At 35.7% G+C, this 13,948-nt stretch overlaps 1 protein-coding gene across 3 annotated transcripts in view; it reads right to left on the bottom strand.

Moving 5' to 3' along the window:
• LOC137013143 (Na(+)/H(+) exchange regulatory cofactor NHE-RF2) overlaps positions 1–13,948 on the bottom strand; it is a 35,647-nt gene that overhangs the window by 18,012 nt on the left and 3,687 nt on the right. The gene's annotated exons all lie outside the window — the stretch shown is intronic.

The following is a 13,948-nucleotide window of genomic DNA, read 5'->3' as shown; positions in this document are numbered from 1 at the left end:
AGGGTTTAAGTTCCTACTAGTCAACCCTAACTATGACTCAGGTTAACCATAACTTGCATTAAATTATTCCAAAATGAGAATCATCCAACGTTTCACTTCAGCCTTATTCACAAGTAACCCCGAGCAGAAAACATCTACACACGGTGGTGTCCTGTTACGCCGCCCCCCTCATAGCTGTGTGACCTCTAGCCAGCATGTTGAATCAATTAGACCAAATTCCCGACCACTTGCGACATGACTTCCCCCTCCAAAAACATGTTTAGTGAGTGTAACAACATGTAGTTTTAACACATTGTATGGGCCGTACACATGAAAGCCAAGATAAAACATGAGAGGATATGGACTACAATAAATGACACACTTTCAATATAAAGAATTCTAATAACTATAATGTGACGGTAATGCATAATGGTGGAAATCTATGGTGGTCAGATTTTTAACCATTCCAAATCACCATGGGGTGATAACCTTTGACCTTTCCTCACAATCAGACCCACATTGAATCTGTGAATGTCCTCAGATTCTGTCATCTTTAAAGTTCTACACATCTTCTGCCCTTTGTTTATTTTAATATTTTGACTAATTTGATCATGACTTCAGCTATCTTGCCTTAATTTTTTAAATCCCACACAATTATGGAGATTTTCCTGCAAAATAAGCATTAAAATGCCAAAGGTTTGCAAATTCCTTCTCGATTTGCTTATAATTCTACATAAATGGCCTCTTTGTATGTCATTGTGTTTTTTGTGATAACATTTACTTTTTTGAAAGAAATTAATACTTTTAGCCAACAAGGATGCATTGATCAAAAGTGTCAGTAAAGACATTGATAATGTTACAAAACATTTCTATTTTAAATACTTTCTATTCATCAGAAAATGAATACATGTTTTCCTCAAAAATATGAAGCAGCACAACTGTTTTCAACATTGATAATAATAAGAAATGTTTCTTCATATCAGAATTATTTCTGAAGGATCATGTGACACTGAAGACTGAGTAATGATGCTGAAAATGATGCTTTGATCACAGGAATAAATTACATTTTAAAATATATTCAAATAGAAAACCAGTATAGTATTTCATAATATTACTATTTTTACTCTTAAATAAATGCAACCTTGGTTATCATATGAGACTTGTTTAAAAAACATTCCTTTAAAAAGTAATGCACTAAAAAAGCATTAATATTGTGTGATTTAATGCATTATTTTCATTAAGCTTGAAACCAAGAAGAGGTAATTATTCACAGGATCATGAAGATGTTTATAATGCATTATAAGAATAGCTTTATGATCCATAATACATAGATAAGCTTCATCGAAAATGTTGAAAAAAAGTAGGTATATATAGATGAGGTGATGTGACACTCGAGGTTGTGCAATCGCTGTGACAAACCAGTGATTCAAACAATGTGTGAAGAAGACATCATTACGCTCATCTCTTCTGTTGTGTCCCAAAGCCCGGCTGTGTCTGTCAGGACCATGTGTTAGAGAGAGAGAGCATGAAGACTCCCAGCGTGAGGCTGCCGCTCATCCTACGCAGTGTGCCCTCCAGGGTTACATCACATCAACGCTCTACATTCACAAGCCCCTAATATCCTCTGTGTGCGATCACTAAATGTGTCAAGAATCTCTTCCGTTTCAGCCTCAGTAGAAGCTTTTTTAATCAGTGGTACACAGATGCAAAATCATACTGAACGAAGAGGACTCAGCATGGTCTGTTGTGATATTGAGAGTCACGGTTTCTAACTGTCACTATGGAAGCTTGTTTCCGCCACTGACTAAAAAATAAAAAAGGTATAATTGCAACTTTTTATCTAACAATTCTTGTTTTCTTTATCGCAATTGAGTTTACATCTCGCAGTTCTGACTTTTTTCTCAGAATTGCATGATATAAACTCGCAAGTCGCAAATTGGACTCTATATCGCACAATTCTGAGAAAAGAAGTCAAGTCAGAATCTCGCAATTTTAAGTTTATATAACGCACAATTTTGAGTTTATAACTCGCAATTTTAACTATATATTTTTCCATTGTGAGGTAAACTCGTAATTCTGGCTTCTTTTCTCAGAATTGTGAGATATAAAATCGCAGTTACCTTTTTTATTTTTTAATTAATGGCAAAAACAAGCTTCTATATGTCACAGATTTATTTTTGATGTCAAAATACTTTCTCCTACTCCATCTTAACATACAGACAAAAAGTTGGGGTCATAATACTTCATGTTTTTGTAAGAAGTCTCTTATATTCATCAACTATTATATTATTTTTTTTAAATAAAAAAATACAGTAAAAACAGTAATACTGTGAATATTACTACAACTTAACTGTTTTCTATTATATTTTTAAATGTAATTTATTCCTGTGATCAAAGCTGGATCATTACTCCAGTCTTCAGTGTCACATGATCCTTCAGAAATCATTCTAATATGATTATTTGATGCTCAAAAAACATTCATTATTATTATTATCAACAACCTTGTTCTGCTTAATATTTTTGTGGAACCCATGATAAATATTTTTCAGGACTCTTTGATGAATAGATAGTTCAAAAGAACAGCATTTATTTGAATATCTAAAATCTTTTGTGAAATTAGGTCACTTCTGATCAATTTAATGCATCCTTGCTGAAAAAAAGTTTTAATTCCTTTAAAAAAAATCTTACAGACCCCAAACTTTTGAACAGTAGTGACTCAAAAACAAAAATAAAACAAAAAAATGTTATTTTAGTTTTTGATACATGATAAATTATAACCTGCCAGAACTAAACATGGAAATGACATTATTAGATGGCAAAAAACATTTAAACATTTCTAAAAAAAAATAAAAACAAATATGTTAGAGCAATGTCAATCCTAAAAATACTAAAACTAAAATAAAAACCGAATAAACTGAAAACTTCAAAAAACTAAAGCTAACAATGATATAGAGCAGGGGTGTCCAATCTGAATTTTAAGCGGCCCGCAGCTTGTCTATTAAAATATATTATGTGTGGCCCACCATGCATAATTTACAAATCGTGCAGTTTCACAATGTCAACACAAGGTGGCAGTACTACATTTTAGGCCAGGGAAACACGGCAAAAGCGGAATGAAACAGCGCTACTTGTGCGCACCGTGCGATTCACAAGCTCACAAATGTGTTTATTTGCTGAGTGTCTCGATCACATGACTACTAAACAGCCAGCAAGAAGTGTTCAAGTTCGGCAAAGAGGTCTCAGGTACAAGCTGCAAATCTCTCTGTGATTTAATTCAGTTTAAAACCAGTTGAAACAGCGCTGACTTAATCAACAACACTAGCGTGCAAATCAAGAGAAACATTAAGCCGATCCAGTTAGAAAACTGTTCAACCAACAATTCAATAACAATTTACTGTGGTAACACTAACAGTAACCGTGGTATATTGTCAGAAATGTAGGTTAATATGTTATTTTATTTAATTTTTAATGTAGACTTGTATTAAAGGTGCTGTATGTAGGAATGACACCCAGTGTTCAAAATAGGTACTGCAGTCCAAATTCAAAATATTGTTTGCCCCGCCCCCCTCGTTCAAAGACGCAGATGGCCAAAGACACGCAACAAGAGGGAGCATAATTGACAATAAAAGCTGAGGAGACTTACACACTGTAAGCTGATGAGCTGTTTTAATATGCTGTCGTTCATAGAGATTTTTAGATGGATTCAGAGGCTTTTAGATCAAGTAGAATCTGCGATTCTCTGACCCAGTTTGTTTGCTGGTTTCCATGGCTACAGTACGCTGTGTTTTCCACCAACTGGCAACCTGTGATGTCGAAGTACTATTGGATAAACTGGCAGCATGTGGTTTCGCACAGACCAAAACAAAGACAGACATTCCGACACGGAACACACATTTCAAAGTAGAATATCTGGCTGTAGCTTTGATTTTCTGAGGAACAAGTAGGTGAACTTATATATCTGCAAACATATTGGGGTATTTTTATGCTTCATTAAAGTAAAAAATCTTACATAGAGCCCCTTTAAATGCAAAAAAGGCCACATTACAGACTATTTTTGTCATAAACTTTCAGTTTTGTGCATTCTTATTTATATTAAATGTTTTTAGACTAAATACCTTAAAGACTTTCTAGATATAGAAACAATATTTTTACATTTTACCATGTAGTGAGGTGCCATGTGTGGTTTTACCTGCGGCGATCTAATTAGAGTACTTTTAATTTAAATAAGAATAGAGTTCTAACTCAGTAATAATATTTAAATTTCACCCTTTAAAAACGAGGTTAAGTTTTTCAGATATTGTCTGTGTATTAAATTTGCATCTGTGTCCTGTCTCAAACTACTCTTCTGTCGACTCAAGCTTTTGTCAAATCTGTTGTGCTTTCAAGAAACAAAACATGTAGGCCTAATATATATATATATATATATATCTGGCCCCCTTTTAAAAAAGTTTGAACATCCCTCATATAGAGAAAGCAACTACTGAAAACAAACCAAATAAAAAAAATGGAAATAAGAACTAAATCACGCTTCTCCAATCTTGGACCTGCAGGCAGGCCAATAAGTGATACACTGGGCGTCCTGCCATGGCTTTCATTTACAGTCACATGACTAACACGTTCATTGTGAAACTGGTCTGGCCTTTGTTTCCCAAAAGCATCGTAAGCCTAAGTAGATGGTAGAACCATTGCCACCAATCAACTTAGCTCACAATGCTTTTATGTAACGCAGCCCTGGTTAATGTTCTCTATGCAGACAAACAGACACTGTCGCTTTGATTGTTAATAATCCCAACAAACCCAGTTAAGTGGGATGAGTCTGTTTTGTCACACATCTGACCCTTTAATGGAATCTGCACTCCCTCCCCCTCCTGAACCCCAGCCTGAACCCCTCTTGCTCAAGAATGTTCCACAGATCCGCACATCTGGACTCGACACAGTTGCCCCTCGTCTCACAGCGGGAACATGGGGGGAATAATGAGGAGGGGCTTTGACTGAGAGAAAGCAGCAGTGAGGTACAGCAGTGTGCAGAAACAACACATAAACCACAACCAAACCAGAACTAATGTTTAAAGCATCAGTGTGAGAGTCTGCAAACCAAAACTATGCTAATTTACAGTGCTACCAAAAACTGTTTGCCTACTTAAAGGCATAGTTCACCTAAAAAGAAAATGTACTCACCATCATGTTGTTCCAAACATCCATCCACCAACCAATCCACCAATCAATCAATCAGTCTGTCTGTCTGTCTGCCGTCTATCCATCTATCCATCCATCTGTCCGACCATCTATCCATCCATCCATCCGTCCGTCCGTCTATCTATCCATCAGTCTATCCATCGATCTATCATCTGTCTGTCCATCCATCATCCCATCCATCCATCCATCCATCCATCCGTCCGTCCGTCCGTCCGTCCGTCCGTCTGTCTATCTATCCATCAGTCCATCCATCCATCCGTCCGTCTATCCATCCATCCATCCATCCATCCATCCGTCCATCTGTCTATCTATCCATCCATCCATCTGTCTGTCTGTCTATCCATCCATCCGTCTCCGTCCGTCTATCTATTCACATATATAATATTATATATAATATATGAATTCTGTTGTCATTGCATTACATAAAAAAAAAAATCAAAACTAGACATACTATATAATATGTATTCTATATAATTTACAAAAAAAAAAATTTTTCATTTTAGATTGACTTTAACAACACCACTATGTCAGTGCATACTAATTGTAAAACTTTAAGCAGCTAAACTTTATAAAGGTCTAGTTTCGAAAGACTGTTTCACTTCAGGCTTCAAAACAAACATATTTATCCAAGACAAATGAATCCAAACAGCAGAGAGCAGCCAAACTGGGATGAGCTGAACCACAAACACTCACAGAAACAGAGAGGTTTTTAACTCACAGAGAGGTAAAAATAATTTTATATATAAAAAAAAAAAAAAAAACGTGGATCACATTATAGGAATAAATTTTTATAAGGTGAAACTGTATACCAGTGTTTTGGAACTGAAAGCATATAACTTTCTCTTAGTTTTCATGGAAATGTAGACCCAAAATTGCCTTTGAGAGCAGGTTTGGCTGGTACATGCCCACAGGGATATTAGCGATTCAAAAGTCCACTAATGAACCAACCACAATGAGTGATGTTCAAGTATGCAGACACTTCACTCACGGAGACATGCACACATTGTACACTGTCATATGAACCTTTACCTGCATGTCTGAGTTCAGATGTACGGGTCTGCCTTTCCCATGATGCTTGTGTTTCAATACACCAAACGAAAATCTGCCTCTCGTCTCATGGACGTTAGTATATACAGGTGATCTGTATGCCATTACTATCTAGGCCGTAGTTTATCTTCAACTCAAAATCAAGCACTCAAACATTCGTTCGTATCGTGTTTGTTTAGACAGATGTGTGATGCCGAAGCAGATGGTTTCATTTATGCCAGCGAAAAAAGATGCTTGAAAAACAGGCAGGGGGAAAAAAAAAAGATTGGAGAATCCGAGACATTGGGATCGGTTTCGATCTCCCGAGTTCAAAACATCACAAGCTTGTGTGGAAGTAGGTCAGTCCAGCACCGTTCCAGATCTCACGTTCTCTGACCCAGATGACTGTCAACACCTCAGGACGGGCTAAGTGTGTTTAACTTTCTTAAACAGCCTCGTTCAACTGCCTAAACTTTGCTTACAAGCTGCATGAACAGTGGATTAAATCCAGATCATATCCATGTTAAAGGGATATTTAACCCAAATAATGGAAATGCAGTCATTATTTACTCGCCCACATGTCATTCCAAACCTGCATGACTTTCTTTTTTCTGTGGAAAAAAAAAATGTTTTGAAGAAGTGATTTTATCTGTTTAACGAAAGTCCAAAATGGTAATATGGTATTTTTTCAAAACATCTTTTGTGTGTGTGTTCCATAGAAGAGAGAAAGTCATATTGTTTGAAATGGCATGAGTAAATGATGACAGTATTTTCATTTTTGGGTGTACCGTCTCTTTAAGACCTATAACAGCCACATAGCACTAAAAACCACTAGCAACACTCCAGCATTGTGGTGAGTTTAACAGACATTTTCTTCAGAAAATGTGAAAATATTGTAGAGATACAGTGTTGTCATTGAGCTGAAGTGTTGTGCAACAGGTTCAGGCTGTTGTCTTGCATGTGACAGTGATTTAAACACTGAAATAGAGTTTAAGGGTCACAAATCAAAGCCAGACAACCCCAGCGTCAATCAGCTAAGGATGGGAACGGGACTGTTCCTACGTGTACCTGCTGCTTATTCAGTTTGCTGTTTTATGAACATTAGTAGTTGTGAAACCTACGGACATCTTGAGAACAGCTTCAGATGATCATGTAATTCCTCCATAACAGCAACAGCTGGAGAAAGAGCTACTCTGGAAAAACAGGGAGAAATAACAACGCTAAAATCTTCAAATATTTACAAAGCGTTATGGAAGATCTGCTCAGTGGAGCTGCTGGAGCAGTATTGGCAAATCTCTCCTTTCCATGTAACTTTTCCTAGAGCTCCTAGAAGGAAAAAATGAAAGAGAAAGATGTAAAGAGTCCAAACATCCTTCTCGGGTTGCTGAATCTGACAATTTGCTGAGTATGGAAAAAAAGGCCCCAGAAAAATGGCAAAAAAAAAAAACAGGCACTTTGGTGGGGATTTCTTAAACTTACACGTTTATCAGAATTTTTATTCCACAATAAAACAATAGATAAAACAATAAATAAAAACAAACAAACAATAAACAAACAGTAAACACAAACAAGAAATAAACAAGAATAAATAGTAAAACATTAAATAAACACTAAAACAATAAAACAAACAAACAAACAAATAATAAATAAACAAGAATGGTAAAAACACTACATAAAACAAAAACAATACATAAAACAAACAAACAAACAAACAATAAATAAACAGTAAACCATTAAATAAACAAACAATACATAAAAACAAATAAATAAATAAGAATGGTAAAAACACTAAATAATATACAAAAACAAACAAACAAATAAAACAAACAAATAATAAATAAAAAGAATAAGCAGTAAAACATTCAATAAAACAAAAACAATAAATAAATAAATAAATAAAAAGTAAATACTAAATAAATAAAACAAACAAATAATAAATAAACAAGAATAAATGGTAAAACACTAAATAAAAATTAAACAATAAATAAAAACATCATAAATAAAAATGTATGGTAAAAAAACACTAAATAAAACAAGAACAAACAAACAAACAAAAACAAACCGTAAACACTAAATAAATAAAACAAACACATAATAACTTATGTGAATAAATGGTAAAAAAACACTAAATAAAACAAAAAACATACAAACAAACAAACCATAAACACCAAATAAATAAAACAAAAATAATAAAAATAAATGGTAAAACACTAAAACAATAAATAAAAACAAATAATAAACAAACAAAAATAAATGGTAAAACACTAAATAAATCAAAAACAATAAAACAAACAAACAATAAACAAAATAAACAGTAAACACTAAACCTTAAATAAAATAATAAATAAAACAAACAATATATAAATAAAAGAAACAGTAAAACACAAAATAAAACAACGAATAAAAAAGCAAAAAACAAACAAATAAATAAATGCTTTTGAGGTGTCAAATGATATGTCAAACGTCAAATGGAGTCGTGTCATCAAACCTTTATTTGATATAGTTTTGTTTGAGGTGCTTAGCATGATCTTCATGTGCAGAACTTTATATTATGCAATTTTGTGAATGATATCTGTGAATATATTCTGTACTTATTACTTTTGGACAGACAGATTTTGATTACACTGTTTCACTCTGCGTGGACCAGCAGTCAGTGTGGCTCTTCAAATGCCGCGAAGGGTTTCTTTCTACCCCTTCCCAGTACCCCTTCCTTTATGGCTCAGGACTCCCAGATCACCTCAAACACACACATGACTCCTCTGCTTCCAAAGACGGCCTCTATTTCCTGCCCGAATAGTTTTCTAAAGTCTTTACACTTCCTAATGTGCTTATTTCTGATGTAAGTGATGGAACCTGTTTTTAAGACGGAGTTTTTTGTAAATTGTTGGTGGTCACATTTATGTTGGGGCAAGCTGTCACACATATTTGAGATGTCATCTTATGCAATTTATCATCATACCTAATAGATTGGATACACGCCAATCAAGTCCAAATTGAAGTGTAGGTGATGCACAAAAATGGTACAGTTATTTTGAATTCAAATATCTCAAAAATAAAGAACAAACTGAATTGTTAAAGTGGCTAGCCAACAGTGATAAATGATAAAAGATGATAGTTGCAAAATATCACAAAGGAGCAGCCTCAAATATGACCACAGATCCAAATCACGCATGACTCAGTGCTGTAAAATGAGATTTTCAGAAGAAAAACTTTATGGCAGAGCGACAATTCAAAAACCTCTTGTATCCAAGAGCAACACACAAAGAGGGATAATTTACGTTCGAGGCACCGAACCTGGAACCCTGAGCAGTGGTCTGATGGGAGTATGTTTTCATGAGTCATCACTTTCCTACAGTCTACTGACGTCTGGAGAAAGTCAATGGTGGTTACAACACAACCAACTGTTAAACACTGAGAGGAATCAGCAAGTCCAATAATAGGTCTGCATGGGCAATAATACCAGCCAATATGAGGCCACTCTACAGGAAGTCATCCCTCAAGATTGTTCCCACATATACACGGCTGAACGCATGTCTAGAGTGGTTTTTGAACACCAGGATATGGCTTTTCCAATCACCAAATCCCAAAACTGTTCTAATGGGAATGGGGTAACCATACAGTTTTTTTCCTACTATGGAAGTCAATGGCTGTTGTCAACTGTTTAGCCGGCCATTGGGCTGAACGGTTCTTAGAATGGTAAGGACTGACACTTTTATATTGCATTCCAAAGAGCGGCCGTTATCAGCCACACAGGAAAACGAAACCGGAAACGTTCCAGCTGGTCCGGATCAGCAAGGAATGGAACGGTTACGCAATAAGAACCGTTCGGCCTGATGGTGGAAAAGCGGCTTTTGATTACCAACATTCTTCAAAATATCTTCTTTTGTGTTAAAATTATACAGGTTTGGAACATATTGAGGGTGAGTAAATGATGACAGAAGAACTGGGCAATATCCATAGTTCAACTCGATCTTCAAACTTTGAGCTCAGAATGTTTGTTACGCCAACAAATGTTGGAATTAGAACCAAAACTTGATTATATTAACCAATATAGCTTGATTAGCACATGATAAAGTTCCACAAAGAACTTATTCTGTCCAAAACATAGAAACCAAACATTGATCTGAAGAACCAATGGAACATTTTTTAATCTACAAAGTACCATAAAGCAATTTGTAATTCAAACACTGTCAATAACATCTCTGAGTCATAATTCACCCCAAAATCACACCTTTTTTCTTTTGATTTTGGGGCGAATTATGACTCTGAAATGTTCTTGAGAGTGTTTGAATTACTCTTTATTTTCCAAGGTTTCACTTTGTATTTTATTAATCATGCCTCAGGATGGAAAGTAATCTAAATATGTGAGTAAAATCAAGATGTTGCTCTATGTAAATGTCATCTGATGATGAGCTCTGCTCTGTTCATCTTCAGATACAGCTTCAACACGTTTCTCTGTTTTGACCTAGTTGGCTTCTGCGATGTTAACAATTTAACTGTCATAGACAGTATTATCTCACACACATGTGTGGCTGTTACACACCCACCCTCTCACACGCTCTGTCTTTCCCACTCAACATCGTAATGAAACAGCACTGGATTATGTAAACCCATTTGGAAAGTGGGCTGTAAGTGAGAGCAGATGTTGGATGTATGCATTAGGCTCAGGAAAAGAAAAATATATGATTTAAGATGCTATACAAAATACTGCATTAACAGACTAAAGATTGTCATTTTTGCCATGTGATATCTTCAAACATGATCTGCACTTACTTCTCTTCCTTATTATGCTCACATGTTAAATAAGCACTTAATGTCTGAACAAGTCCCTGTGTTTTACACTTCAGCAATGTTTGTTTTATGGACATGACTGATACATCAAATCATGTGGTGTGTGGAGGAGAGATGTCCTAGTACTTCTTTATGTGATAAAACTGAGCATTTTTGCTGCCTGTAAAACGATACTATGGGTACAAATATTTGACTCTGAGACTTTAGACAAGTTTTGCTTCAAGTAAAATTAGTATCTATACACATTAGTCGTTAAACGGATCATTGTTGTTCCGTATGGACCAAGCCTCACGGTTCGGCACGCATGTGATTCGTGGATTAATTGCAAGTTTCACCGCAATAGAGTAAAAGGTTATCATGTGCACGTGTTTTGTATTGCTAGCTTACACATTAAATAGATATAAAACCATTCCATCGCTAGAAGAGGCAAAAGAGGATTTAATTCGGTAGGCTATCGCTGATATTGGTGCGCACAGAAGCACACACAAGGCTCGCGCGCACACATGTGCGTTTCAGATAGCTCGCGGACTCCAAATTGATTTCTCTTTCGCGTCCTCAATGCACTTGGATGGACACATACACGCATTATGTCAGTCAAAATACCCCTCTAGGCAAGTATTCTCGTAAACACATTCGGTTATGTCTTATTTGAACGAGGTGAGAATTCGGATGTGTGTCAATCGGATGTGTGCGTGCATGAGGTCTTACTCTTAAAGTGACAGCAACCTATAAATACCTGCTGTTGTCTGTCATGTAAATCAAACAAAACACAGCTTTAACAAAGATTAATCTATATTACATTTACACAGTGAACAGTGTCATTTTACATTTAATTATTACATTTCTGTACATGAAAATTAATACTACAGTTAGTTAGAACTTATACTTTATTTGTATCTTTATGTTGTATTTATCTATGCTTGTAATTGGTGTATTTGTTCTTTTTACAGTCTGTTCACTTGCCTTTAATAATGAATTAGTTAGGCTTGTAGTTTCTGCTGTGGTATCGGAGTAGTTAAAGTGGGCTAAGTAATAAATGCAAAGTTACCCCCCATCCCCCCGATGCGAAAAATGATCCGATCAGTGACTTAATAACCGTGATATGATCCAAACCCTGAGTTTTGTGATCCCGCTAATACACAGTATGTGATGTTGATGCAATGTGAAAGCGTAAGTAAAAAAAAAAAAAAAAAAAAAAAAAAAATCACTGAAGAAATTCTTGGCCAGAATCTTTTAAAGGCCAAAAGAGCAATTTTCCTGATTATATAAGCCATGGGAAACAAGGTCAGTGTCCTGAAGAAGCTCGTCTCATGTGCACACTTACTGCAAAACAATTACAGTGTCACATATTAGACGCTGACCAACCATGACAGAGCCAACAAGATAATATCTGAGCTACAAACAAAGTCACTGAACTCATTGTTTTAAACTCAATGAATTAACCCATTAATCCATAATTATGGCAGCATATATTATGAACACATTTTCTCTGAGACGAAATAGGAACTGATAACCTCTAAATAAACAGTTTTTTTAGGATCTGTGAGAACTGCATCCAACTCTGGTGATGTCACTCAGTCCAGCTGTCCCAGATGTTCAACCTACTTTATGATGCAAAGACCTTGATTTAGATTTTAGGGTTTCATTTTTCACACCTGGCTCGTTTGGAGCATGTGTTTCAGAACCTGGTGTGTTTTCTACCTTAGTTTAGGCATATATGAACATGGCAATCTCGCTCGGATCCACACCAAAACAATCGCTCCAAGATCGCCTGAACGAGGTTGTCTCGGCCCGATTGAAAATGAACTCTGGAGTGGTACGGTTGAGGTGAGAAAGCAATTCAACCCAACGGACCACCGATGTCATAGTTCATTATGGCAAATGTGTTTTATAAGAAGCAGTAGTATCTGATTCTGTGAGTTTTTTTGGTTGAAAATCAAAGAGTACCTCTTCATCTGTGTAATTGTAAGAATGCTGTCCCAATGAAGCCTTGATTTCCACTCCAACTGCATTATAAGTTATATAATATATATTATATAATTATAAATGTAATTAAATATGTATAATTTATCAGTCAGAATGGGAATCAAGTGTTTGCATGTGTCACGACAGCTACGGATGAAGCCACAACAAGCCCACGGAGTGAAAATGTCAATCCATCTTGAACATAAATAGGTGAACTCTGACCAATAAGAGGACAGTTTTACTCACATGTGACTTGCATAAAAATTTTGGTACGCTTTAAAAAGTTGCCGTTTGAAAGTGAACCGAATCAAGAAGAAAATGCAACATTGTAACAAATTAAGCCCCTGTTTCGGAACAAAGCAAATGATCTACAGGTCTGAAAATGCTCTTAGACAAGGGAAAAGGGCCAACATATCAATGTGGGTTAATCGAAAGGTTATACACTCTTAAGGCCAATTCACACTGCACTGACAGACTCCGACCAGTACGGACAATCACCAGCTAACAGTATGTCACTTCTCAGACACTCCACAACCTGACAAACACAGATTTAATATGTTCGACAAAAACAAGTGCCAACCAACGGCAACAGTCTCTAACAAGGGTAAAACACTGGTCCGACAAAACCTGACTAAATGTCTGTTGCCGTTAATTGGTGCAGTGTGAACTGACCTTTAAACACCTTTAGGGTTCTTTATTGGCATCAATGATTCCATGAAGAACCTTAAACATCCCATGGAACCTTTCCATTGCACAAAAGCTTCTTTATAGTGAAAAAGGTTCTTTAGATTATTAAAATGTTCTTTACATGGTTCTTTCAAGAACTGGGGCCAGTTGCATAAACTTAGCCACTATGTTAAGACTGTGTCTTAGGAACTAGTTTGAATAACTAGCAGTTAACCAAGGTGTAATCAGACTTACTTTTCCAATTTAAATTAGACCAACCTACCTTTTTATTTAACGACCTTAAAAAGTTAGGACCAGTTTTGAA

The sequence above is a fragment of the Chanodichthys erythropterus genome, chromosome 3 (genome assembly GCF_024489055.1).
Source record: "Chanodichthys erythropterus isolate Z2021 chromosome 3, ASM2448905v1, whole genome shotgun sequence".
In the NCBI taxonomy this organism is placed as follows: Eukaryota; Metazoa; Chordata; class Actinopteri; order Cypriniformes; family Xenocyprididae; genus Chanodichthys; species Chanodichthys erythropterus.
Note: the sequence above shows the minus strand (reverse complement) of the source record. Positions and strands in the feature narration are given on the sequence as shown.